The 12,949-nt window shown below is 36.9% G+C and overlaps 1 long non-coding RNA gene across 1 annotated transcript in view; it reads right to left on the reverse strand.

Moving 5' to 3' along the window:
* Positions 1-243: 243 nt before the first annotated feature.
* Positions 244-12,949, reverse strand: part of LOC132268301 (uncharacterized) — a 96,211-nt gene continuing 83,505 nt past the window's right edge. The window contains exons 32-42 of the long non-coding RNA XR_009469275.1: positions 11,205-11,365; positions 10,835-11,119; positions 10,137-10,710; positions 9,787-10,033; positions 9,576-9,670; positions 2,786-6,957; positions 2,544-2,663; positions 2,132-2,402; positions 1,361-1,510; positions 1,016-1,257; positions 244-907 (exon numbers count right to left, since the gene is read on the reverse strand). This is a non-coding gene — a long non-coding RNA (uncharacterized LOC132268301). The remainder of the gene's footprint in view (positions 908-1,015; positions 1,258-1,360; positions 1,511-2,131; positions 2,403-2,543; positions 2,664-2,785; positions 6,958-9,575; positions 9,671-9,786; positions 10,034-10,136; positions 10,711-10,834; positions 11,120-11,204; positions 11,366-12,949) is intronic.

Below are 12,949 nucleotides of genomic sequence, written 5' to 3' on the forward strand. Positions count from 1 at the left end.
AAGGAAAAAGGAATATATTTTCTCTCTCTAGAAAATTAGGGTTTATGTTGGAGGCTCCCACAAGCCTAGTTTTCCAAGGTCATTCATGGAGGCATATGAGTGATTCCTAAAGGCAAAATAATTACCAAGAAGATGGAGATCCAAAAAGAATGCATTTTGTTAAGGGATCTACAATAAGTAAGAACATTCACTTTAGAAGAGAGATATAAGGTTTACTCAAACCTTGATATAAGTATTCAATCTTTTAATTGAATGATACATCATGTTTTATTTTTGCATAAAACTTGTCTCTATGTGATGAATTAAGATCTATGAATCAAAATCTCTCGAAATTTTTTTAAAATTTGCACGTTTCCCAACAGGAACTCCCAAAAAACCAACCCACCAACCTACTTATAATAAAAGAAAAAGAAAAAGACAAAGAAAAAGAAGAACTGCCAAAAATCAACCCACCAGCCTACTGACGCTATTAGAAAAAGAAAAAAGAAGAGGAAGAAGAACAAGAATGCCTCTAGCAAAATTTCTCAATATGAGAGAGCCAATCCAAGTACTATACAACCAGAAATACTACAATCCCTCCTAAGAAAAAGCTGGGTTAACTCACAAAAGAAAATGGAACCAGATGCATTCTTGAAGTGCTTCACCTTTTAAGGAAAGAAACGATCAGTTTGGCATCTTCTAGGGAGGTTAGGTTAGAAATTGCCATCTACCATACTTCAAGTTCGTTAGCAGCTTTAGGTTAAATATGACATACAACAATGCACAACATTAGAAATTGAAGCAGTTCAAGGATACAAAGAAGAACCTTCTCAATAAAGCAGTGGAAAAAAATGCCAGCTTCCGATTTAGTAATGGTATATCCCTCATTCCTCAGCATATCAAAATGTTCATGAATAAATTCCAGCCCCTGGTTTAAGAGGGGAAAAGGAAACAAATTTTAATCACAATGAACAAATTTTCTTAACAGCCACCTGGAATACACAAAAATGAATATATCAATAAGAAAATACTTCACCTTCAATAGGCATGATGAATTAGATTTGTAGAATCGCAAACCAAGCCATAAAAAACACCTAGAACTTCAATTAGTTCCTTTCCAAAGAATGGAAGTGCCGGGAAAGCCAACATAAACTACAATTATATAACCAATCACATATTCTAAGCATTTTGAAACCAACGCACTGTTTCTGGTCCACAAACTCTTAAAATTTCACCAATGCAAGTTTTTGCACCCTTGCAAACATCCACTGATTTATCCTATAGGGGAACCAACAAACCATAAAATTTTCATAAAATCAAAAAATGAATATTGCTTTCAATTTATTTTGCAAACAAATTCTAGTATTGCTCTAGTATATACTGTCGTAGCAGAGGCAACTGGTTTTAGCAAATGTGAAGCATCAGAAAAATCACTTGATCCAGTAAGTGGCCTCGATACCCAATGAAAAAGATCCGTATGATCTTTCACAGCAAGTATTGCATCTGTTAAAGCAGCAGCAACACAGGTAACCTAAAATGGACATAGAATTGTCATAATATTAGACAAGCTTGAATATAATGCACAACAATACAACCACAATAACTGCAAACCCTTTTTAGAAAAAGGTCGGTCAACTAACATAAAAAAATGGAACTAGATGCATTCTTAAAGAAAATACACCGTCTTTTAAAGAAAGAACTGATCGGTTTGACATCTTCTAGGAAAGTTAAGATAACAACTGACAGCTACCATACTTCATATTGGTTAGCAGGTTTGGGTCAAACATGACCAACCACAATGCAGCATCAGAAACTACACAGGTGATGGGACTAATTGAAGTAGTTCAGGGCTACAAAAAGAACCTTCTCAATCAAGCAGCATTAGAAACTGCACAGCTGATGGGACTAATTGGAAAAATTTAGGGCTACAGAAAAAAAAAACCTTATCAATCAAGCAGGGGAAAAAATTGACAATCTCCGATTCAGTAATGGTGTATCCCTCATTCCTCAACGTACAAAAAAGATCAGGAAGGAATTCCAGCACCCATTTTTGAAGGGGAAAAAATACTAAATTTAATCACAACCAACAAATTTTTTTTTACCAGCCACCTGATATAAGCAAAACTGAAATATATATAAGAAAATACTTCACCTTCGCTAGGCCTGATGAGTTAGATTCACAGAATCGCACACCAAACCATCTTAGAAGAACATCTAGAACTTCAATTAGTTCCTTTCCTGTTGACCATAACCCTATCCATTGCTTCTTACACAATCCTCTCAGATTCAGCATCAAGAGCACTCGTTGCTTCATTTAGAAGTAGAATTTGGGGGTCCTTTAGAATTGCTCTGGCTAGGGCAACTCGTTGCTTCCATCCACCAAACAGCTGAATTCCATGCTCAACCACCATGGTGTGGTGTACCTAAATTAAAATTTTAAATTCAAAGGCAAATTAAAATTCATATTTTCAAGTAACTGAAGAAAGAGAAATGCTGAAAGAGTGACTAAATGGGCGAGCAAGAACCTGAGGTACTTTATCAATGAATATGGAATAATTTACTACCTCAGCTGCAGCTCGAATATCCTCAATTGTTGTCACTCTTGTGGGCTACAAGTATGCTCCATCAGGATCCTTGAGTAGTTCCAAATATTATGCTTTCCTTCCGAGTACAACTCACTTTTTCTAAGGAGTAACCCAAAATATAAATAAATTGACATTAGCTAAATTTTAAAACACAAACAATTAGAATGAAAGTTGTAAAAGAAAAGAGAAACCACAAAGTTAATGCAGTTATATTATCGCACCATTAATAATTGCAGATATGGCTCCTGCTATCAAAACCGGAACCTCTGGTTTGTAGAGATAGGCAAGGAGGCGCAGTGGAACTTCTAGACGCTGTTCTGACAGTTGTGATAGGTGGCCACGAGGTTTTCTTAATGCAGTTTCAGAAACACTCGGTCTAGCTGATGCTGGTAGACCAAATGAGACAGAGACGAGTTGCAAACTCACTAGAACTGAGTGACACTTGCATCGATTGATTTGATTTCAAGGGTTGATCGATGAAGCCTTGCTATGGCTTCGAGCGACATACCTAAAAACGCCCTAAATAACTTTTTTTTTTTTGCAATTTTATGCCCTCATAGACCCTACATGATCTCTCATATGATCAAATAAATAAATAAAGACACAAATAAACAAAATTATAAAGAAATCTATTTTTGTCATTTTTCAATTTTGTGATGATATGCAAAGACACACATATATAAATATATAAATCTAAACATGCCAAGGTTTTCGAAGTGTCAATAAATCATCAATCAAATTGAACATTATTTGGACCCACAAATTTTTATTCTATTATCTTTATAAACATAAAAATTCTCATAATTAGGTTTAAAGATTTCTAGTCCATTTATAAATCAATAGTAGTCAACTTAGTCCATTATACGTGCATTAGAAATAAACTCAACACAAATATAATCAGTTTCAAATTTGTGTTCAAAAACAAAAATAAATTTCACACAAAAGATTCAAAGATTTCAAAAGCATGCGAATTTTCGCTCTTTTCTTTTTCTTTTTGAAACCTCTCTTGTTTTTTTTCTTTTATGTTTCTATGACGGCTTTCACTCTAATGAGCAGAGAGCTATTTTCCCTAATTTCAACTATTTTTCGAGTCAATGAAGCTTTCGGTCTGATCTCACTAGGTAGCCTGAAGGTTTTTTAAGATGAAAAATAATCAGTCTTCATATCTTTCAAGAGAGACAATTACAAGATAAATAGTAGAGGAAAGCCACCAAATCAGGAAGCCCACAAAATCAGCAAATCAAATCAGCAAATCTCTAGGCTAGAAAATAGGAAACGGAAACTACTAAAATCTGAAATAGTAATTTCAGATTTTATTTGCAAAAATAGAATTTCCGAATTTATTTCCCAGAAATCCGACACCCCCATCAAGTTGGAGCATAGATATCGACTATTTGTTGAGTAGTAGGAACAAAAGGCATGCAAATAGCTCCATTATCAATCTTTTCTTTTTTGAAGTGTGTGTCAATCTTCACATGCTTCATGCAATTATGTTGTACTAGATTTTGTGCAATACTTATGGCAGCTTTGTTGTCACAATACAACTTCATTGGCATGTAAATCGGCATCCGCAGCTCGTCAAGAATTCTCTTCAACCATAGTATCTCACAAACTCCATTAGCCATAGCCCTATATTCTGCCTCGTCACTGCTCCTTGCAACCATATTCTGTTTCTTGCTTCGCCATGTGACCAGATTTCCCTAAACATAAGTACAATATCTTGACATGGATCTCCTACCAATAACTGAGCCTGCCCAATCTGCATTAGTGTATGCCTCTATATTCTGCTGTTGCCTAGTGTACTTTTCAAATATCTGAGAATCCGATAAACTGCTTCAAGATGTTTCTTGTAGGGTGAATGCATAAACTGGCTTACCAAACTCACAGCAAAAGCAATATCGGGCCGCGTATGTGATAGGTAAATTAACTTTCCCACCAACTTTTGATACCGAGTTGTATTCACTTGACCACCTTCCTTGTCACCTCCAAGTTTCTGATTGGGATCGATTGGAGTGTCTGCTGGCCTACAACCGCTCATCCCAGTCTCCTTAAGGTCAAGGATATACTTCCGTTGGGAGACAACAATCCATTTCTTCGACCGAGCAACCTCCATTCCAAGGAAATACCTCAGAGATCCTAAGTCCTTAATCTCAAATGTTACTGAGAGGGAAGTCTTCAATCGGTTCATCTCAAGTACGAGAATTATATTGTCAACATACACAATCAATATCGCTATCTTCCTATCCTGTAAATGTCTTATAAACATCGTATGATTACATTGCCCTTGAGTATACCCCTGGCTTTTAACAAACTGAGTGAATTTCTCAAACCAAGTTCTTGGTGACTGTTTCAACCCATATAAGGACTTCTTCAGTTTACACACCTTTGTGCCAAACTTTTCACCAAATCTTGGAGATGCATCCATGTACACTTCTTCCTCCAGGTCTACATTGAGGAATGCATTTTTTACGTCCAACTGTTCCAGAGGCCAGTCATAATTAGCTGCAAGTGACAAAAGAACTCTTACAGAGTTTAGCTTCGCGACTAGGGCGAATGTCTCCAAGTAATCAATGCCATAGATCTGAGTGAATCCCTTGGCAACCAATCGAGCTTTATACTGTTTTAGAAAGCCATCAGATTTATACCTGACTGTAAACACCCATTTGCACCCTACAATTGTCTTTCCTCATGGTAGATCAACTAATTCCCATGTGTCATTTTTTTCAAGAGCTTTCATCTCCTCAAAGACAGCCTCCTTCCACTCAGGAACTTTCAGAGCATCCTGCATAGTATTAGGAATCTCTCCATACAAGACAATTGTGAGGTAAAAGCACGAAAAACAGGTGAGATGTTCATATGACACATAATTAGATAATGGTTGCTGGGTGCAAGACCTCACACCCTTCCGGACAACAATGGGAAGTTTAGAATCATCGAACTCAGGATTGGAATTAGACTCGGGTTCAGAACTAGAGGACTAAGAACTAGAAGATGAAATGGGCTAAACATAAGGTAAAGGCTCAGTGAGGACATTACCTGAAGGGTTTACGGAATCTGGGCAATGCAAAGGATTGGAGACCCTTTCTCTCGAGTTGTCCTCTGTCGCGAGAAGACAATGTCAAATGGTACCAACGCTGTGTTTCTTTTTCTTGTTTCTCCTTTGTTAGTCGTTATAGGATCATAAACATCATAAGATGGCACTGTAGGAAGCCTGCCTTTTCAGTATCTAAAAAACTCAACTCACTTTCTCCTGGTATCATAAAGCTTGGGTTTCAAGTTAAATAATCAAAGTTGGAGAAGGATCATTTTGCGAGTCTTCAGTTTGGAAAAAATCATGAAAAATAGCCGAATCTTTGTTTTGGTTTCCCCCCTGAAGATGAGGCGTGAAATAGGGATGTAATTTTAAAAAGATAACATCCATGGTAACAAACATTTTTTTGGAAATGGGTTCAAAACATTTATACCCCATTTGAGTGGGAGCACAACCAACAAACACACATTTTGTGGCTCGGGGTTTAAGTTTTCCTCGATTAGGACTGAATATGAACAAATACGGTACAACCAAATATCTTTAGTGGTAAAGAAGAAGAAAGCCGATTTGTTGGATAAAACTTATGAAAAATATCAAAAGGTGTTTCAAAGCTTAAAACCTTATTAGGCGTTCGATTTATGAGATATGTAGCAGTAAGAAGGGCTTCAGCCCAAAGATATTTAGCTACCTGATTGGTAAAAAGCAATGCCAGAGCTACTTCCAATAAGTGTTTGTTTTTTCTTTCAACCAATCCATTTTGTTGAGGAGTGTCGACACAAGAGCTTTGATGAATAATTCTATTTTCAAGAAAAAATTGGCCCAAATGTTTTTGAAATATTCTCGACCATTATCACTCCGCAGTATTTGAATATTTTTTTGAAATTGTGTTTGTACCATGGTGTAAAATTTTTTGAAAAATTGTTCCCACTTCAGATTTTTCCTTCATCAAATAAACCGAACTAAATCTCGTGTGATCATCAATAAAGGTCACAAACCATTTTTTACCAAAATACGTAGATGTTCTACATGGCCCAGATATCACTATGAATCACAGTAAATGGTGTAGTTGGTTTGTAGGGCTGGGTGGGGAGATGCACGATGATGTTTAGCAAACTAACAAACATCACATTAGAAGGCAGATGGATTTTTATTCCGAAATAAATTGGGAAACAAGTATTTTAAATACTGAAAACTAAGATGGCCTAACCTATAATGCCATAACATAATATCATTATCTTTGGAAACGGAAACAGAATTTAAGCAAGTACTTTGACATCGTCTACTCGAGTCAGGTCCATCATCAAAATAATAGAGTCCATCTTTTTCCTTAGCACTGCCAATCATCCTCCCTGTGGTCAATTCCTGAAACTCACAATAAGAAGAATAGAAATTAGTTACTTATCAAAAAAAAAAAAAGTAGAAATTAGCTTGACACTAATGATCAAAGGTAATTTTACTGATGGACAACAAATTGCAAGACAAATAGGGAACGTGGAGGGTTAACAACGGAGTGAGTTTGATAGTTCCTATCTCAGCAATTACCGAGAGTGAACCATCTGCAATTTTGACCTTTTTATTGCCTGCATACGGACTATAAGATGAGAACAATTTGGAGCAACCGGTTATATGATTGATCAGTTGCGCTTGAATCAATTATCCAAGAATGAACAGGGTAAGGAATAACACCAAAAAATGCAGTAGCAAGAGAATTACCCTTCTATACCAAAGAACAAGACGGATTTAAGGATAGTTTTGGAGATTGAAACAACTTGTACAGGTGCTCTAATTGCTCCTTGGTAAAAGAGACTGCATCCGAATTGGTAGAAGGCTCCTGAGTCTCTTCAGCAGTGGCTTGGTAGGCGCGACCGTCACGTTTGGATTTTGGCTTCCAATTTACTGGTTTACCATGAAGCTTCCAACACGTGTCCTTCGTATGCCGCGATTTTTTGCAATGCTAGCACCACGGTTTCTTACGGCCATCGTTGTCAGAATTAACACCTCTTGACACAAGAGTAGAGCTTTCAGGTTCCAGGTTGGAACCAGGTTCAATGTTGCGCAGTATGATTTTTCTCCTTGACTTCTCACGTCTAACTTCAGAAAAAACTTCCCGAATAGAAGGCAATGGCTTTCTGCCGAGAATGCGGCCTCGAACCTCGTCCAAACTCCGATCAAGGCCGACTAAAAACATGTAAACCTTGTCGTTTCCTCTCTATTCTTGTGGCGAGCGTAGTCTTTCGAATTCTCCTAAACATCATCATAACACTGATCAAGTTCCTGCCATAACGTTACCAATTCGTTATAATGAGAAGTAACATCACGATCATTCTGCATAGATTTCCAAAGTCGAGTTTTCAACTCAAATATTTGAGAAGAATTCTCCATGTCCGAATAAAGATCTCAAACGGCCTCCCAGACATCTTGAGCAATGAGTATAAATAGGTGAGGTTTTCCAATGGCAGGTTCCATGTAATTGATGTGCCAAGCAATAACAAGAGAATTTTCGGACTGCCATTTTTTTCATATTAGGGTCACCAGCAGCAGGTTTCGATATTTTGCCAGTCAATTGCCCAATTTTGCCTCTGCCATCTATCACCAATTTTACGAACTGAGCCCACTCAAGATAGTTGTGCCCATTGAGTTTTGTAACCGTGAGATAAAGGGCTGAATTCTGGGAACAGTAATCGGCAGATACAGGTGTGGGATTGGGCAGAATATTCGTGGGAGGAATAGTGGGATTGGGCGGAATGGTTTCGGAAGTACGGGAAGAGACGGTAAGATTTCTTTGGGAGGCGGTCATCGTTGACTTATAAGACATCATTAGAAAAAAAAAATAAAAAATAAAAAGCACAAGTCTCTGATACCATGAAGGTTTTTTAAGAAGAAAAATAACCAATCTTCATATCTTTCAAGAGAGACGATTACAAGATAAATAATAGAGGAAGGCCACCAAATCAGGAAGCCCACAAAATCTGCAAATCAAATCAGCAAATCTCTAGGCTAGAAAACAGGAAACGGAAACTACTAAAATCTGAAATAGTAATTTCAGATTTTATTTGCAAAAATAGAATTTCCTAATTTATTTCCTAGAAATCCGACATTTTTCATACGAAACTTTTTGCAGCCATCTCATTAGAGATTTTTCGTTTCTTTTCAACTGCAAAAACACGATTTTTTTTTTTCTTTTTGCTTTTGCACCTCACATTTTTTTTTCAAATGCCATCATCTTATATTACCTTAAGATGTTACTTATTATTGGAGTCTAAGTTCACAACTTTGAAGAAAGATTATATAAATGTGAGTTAGTGTGTGTCTGAATAATTTCACAAGTTTCTTACTATAAAGAAATAAATAAACCGAAATTTTTACTATAAATTATTCAAACTTCTATGTTTAATTAGAATCAATTTCAAAATTGTGTTCCCAAACTTTTATCTTTTTAATTGACTCTTGATTAAACAATTCAAAGTTTATGGCATGTATTTCTAGACACGAATACGTAAATAAATTAAACAAATATACATGATAAGTATGCATAAATTATCATACTAGGGAACTGCCAAAAAACCAACCGACAACCCTACTGATACTAAAAGAAAAAGAAAAAAAGAAGAAACGCCAAAAACAAACCCACCAGCCTACTAACACTATTAAAAAAAAAAACAGAAAAAAGAAGAAGAAGAATACCTCTAGCAAAATTTCTCAATATGAGAGAGCCAATCCAAGTAATATACAACCAGAGAAATACTACAATCCCTCCTAAGAAAAAGCTGGGTTAACTCACAAAAGAAAATGGAACCGGATGCATTCTTAAAATTCTTCACCTTTTAAGGAAAGAAAAGATCAGTTTGGCATCGTCTAGGGAGGTTAGGCTAAAAACTGTTAGCTACCATACTTCAAGTTGGTTAGCAGCTTTGGGTCAAATATGACATACAACAATGCACAACATTAGAAATTGAATCAGTTCGGATACAAAGAAGAACCTTCTCAATAAAGCAGTGGAAAAAAATGCCAGCCTCCGATTCAGTAATGGTGTATCCCTCATTCCTCAGCGTATCAAAAAGTTCATGAAGAAATTCTAGCACCAAATTTTAGAGGGGAAAAGGAAACAAATTTTAATCACAATCAACAAATTTTCTTAACGGCCACCTGAAATAAGCAAAATTGAAATATATCAATAAGAAAATACTTCACCTTCAATAGGCATGACGTGTTGGATTTGTAGAATCGCAAACCAAGCCATCTTAGAAGAAACACCTTGAACTTCAATTAGTTCCTTTCCAAAGAATGGAAGTGCCGGGAAAGCCAACATAAACTACAATTATATGACCAATCACATATTCTGAGCATTTTGAAGCCAATGCACTGTTTCTGGTCTGCAAACTCTTAAAATTTCACCAATGCAAGCTTTTTCACCCTTGCAAACTTCTGCTGATTTATCCTATGGGGGAACCAACAAACCATAAAATTTCCATAAAATAAAAAAATGAATATTGCTTTCAATTTATTTTGGAAAAATATTCTAGTATTGCTCTAGCATATACCGTCATAGTACAGGCAGCTGGTTTAAGCAAATGTGAAGCATCAGAAAAATCACTTAATCCGTAAGTTGCCTCAATACCCAATAAAAAAGATTCTTAAGCTCTTTCACAGCGAATCTGTTAAAGCAGCAGCAACAACATTAACCTAAAATGGACATAGAATTGTCATAATCTTAGACAAGCATGACTATAATGCACAAAATACAACCACATTTACTACAATTCCTTTTAAGAAAAAGGTCAGACAACTAACATAAGAAAATCGAACAAGATGTATTCTTAAAGAAACTACTTCGCCTTTTAAAGAAAGAACTGATCGGTTTGACATCTTCTAGGAAGGTTAGGATAACAGCTACCAGCTACCATACTTCAAATTCGTTAGCAGGATTGAGTCAAACATGACCAACCACAATGCAGCATTAGAAATGGCACAGGTGACAGGACTAATTGAAGTAGTTCAGGACTACAAAAAGAACCTTCTCAATCAAGCACAGGAAAAAAATGGCAACCTCCAATTCACTAATGGTTATCCCTCATTCCACAGCGTATCAAATAGTTCAAGAAGGAATTTCAGCACCTGTATTTGAAGAGGAGGGGGGGGGGGGGGGGGGAGTGACTAAAATTAATCACAACCAACAAGTTTTCCTACCAGCCACCTGAAATAAGCAAAACTGAAATATATCAATAAGAAAATACATCACCTTCAATGGGCACGATGACTTAGATTCCCATAATCGCAAACCAAACAATCTTAGAAGAACATCTAGAACTTCAACTAGTTCCTTTCCAATGGATAAAAGTGACTGGAAAGCCAACACAAACTAAAATTATATAACCAATCACATATTTTGAGAAAGTCCAAGTAACCACAAATGTGACAATGAAAGCACCTTCTGCAGCATCTCAATACCATCAACTTGCTTCTTGAAGCTTGTGCTAAGAAGCCTCCTATGCAGATCTTCTCTGAAATACTTCAAAAGACCATTCTGTAGCATAAACAATCGTTCGGTCAAATTCAAAAGGAAATGATAGAAAAGCAAAAAATATTCATGACCGTAAATGAACACAAACCTCAAGTTCTTGAATTTGCTCTAACCGTGGCTCTTAGAATTTAGACCTTTGGATAACCATTCTGTTTGTAATATCCGGCACATCGGTCCTAGTGACGGTTGCAGCCGTTCAAGAGCAACAGCCAAGGCAGGTCCACATATATCTTTCAAATTTTTGGTCACCTAGAAAAATGATAATTATTGTTGGAAATCATATCTATAAGTTGACTTAATGATTGTGGTAGATTTATTGGGTCTTCATTATAAGCTAATGTTTAGGCTTTTGTTTCCTTATTCTCTTTCCATATCTGTAATTTTCCTCTTATATATAATGATAGTTAAGCTCTTAAATTGAGTACGCCAATTTTACCAAATTACTTTTTGGTATTAGAGCCTAAAACCTACACCTCCCCTCTCTCTCTTTCACTGCCACTTTTCATCTCTCTCTCTATCTCGTCACAGCCCCTTCCCCCTTTCTTTTTTTCTTTTCTTCACAGACCCTCTCTTTTCTTCAGGCCATTGTTGCGACAGTCCTAGGGGTAGCCAATCTCCTCTAGGTTCAACCCCTGTAGGGGTATTCCCTTAACCTTTTTCATGCACTAAGGGTCAGAAGACGTTTATGCAATTTTTGGGGGCTGCCGGGATATTCGGCATCATTTTCGGATCGGGCCGCCATGTCTCCGGCTTCTTGGTTTTATCAAAATCAGGTTTATTCCTCCTTTATTTGAAATTATTAGTGATTTGTTGAATTATTCTATTTAATATTATGACTGATTCAAGTAATAATAAAGAAACTCTCTATTCGGTGCAACACACGATGGCTCAACAAGTTACTAATTTGCTGTTGAATGGCTATAATTTTGCATCCGTGGTTCGTTCCCTCCGCCTTTATGTTAGTGAAAAAGGCAAATCAAGGTGGTTTTTGGGCACTAAAAAGACGCCAGATATTAAAGATCCTAAAGACTAGTTTGGTGTGGTGGAATGGAATATAGAGAAAGTGGAATGGAATGGTTTTTATTCCATTCTTGTGTTTGGTGCCCAATTTTAAACTTGGAATTGTCATTCTCCACCATTCCTGGAGAATAGTCATTCCATCAAAATCATTCCACCTTCTCACAAAAGGAATGACCATTCCATTCCTACTTTAAAAAAATACAAACTAAAAAAGATATTAAAAAATAAAACCTAACAAATTACAAACCTACGCCGGCATCATCATCTCCTCTATCAAACCCACCGCCGGCATCATCATCTCCTCCATCGACGGTGAAACATACAAGAACACACAACCCAATCCAACCCATTGTCTAACAAACATAATATTGACCTTGAACTTCAAAGTGATGGACCAAGACACAACAAAAAATCAGAAGTAGATCTGAGTTAAGTAAACAGTGAACATGACCCAAAAGCACTTGGGAAGAGGGTCGGTTGGTCTCCGTTGTGGAGCTTCACCGTCGGCAAACACTGCAACTTCACTTGGGAAGAGGGTCGTTTAGTCGCCGCGGGGGGGTGACCCATTCTAGATCAAGGACAATCAATCTTCATAGATATCGTGCCAGTGCTTAAATTGACGAAGACGGTCAACGGTTGCTCCCGGCATGACCAGATTCCTCCTTTTGTGCTGAACGGGACAATGGCCAATATAACGAATTCGATCGAGGCAAACAATAAGGAAAGAAACAGTGACTCATATGGCTTTCTTATTTGTGGATGCAGCAGAGGCGACCTTAGAACGGAAACGCCCAACCCGGAACGGAAGGCTTG

The sequence above is a fragment of the Cornus florida genome, unplaced genomic scaffold, assembly GCF_030987335.1.
Source record: "Cornus florida cultivar Cherokee Brave unplaced genomic scaffold, ASM3098733v1 CherokeeBrave_3.0.0_Hap2_Chr08, whole genome shotgun sequence".
Classification (NCBI taxonomy): domain Eukaryota; kingdom Viridiplantae; phylum Streptophyta; class Magnoliopsida; order Cornales; family Cornaceae; genus Cornus; species Cornus florida.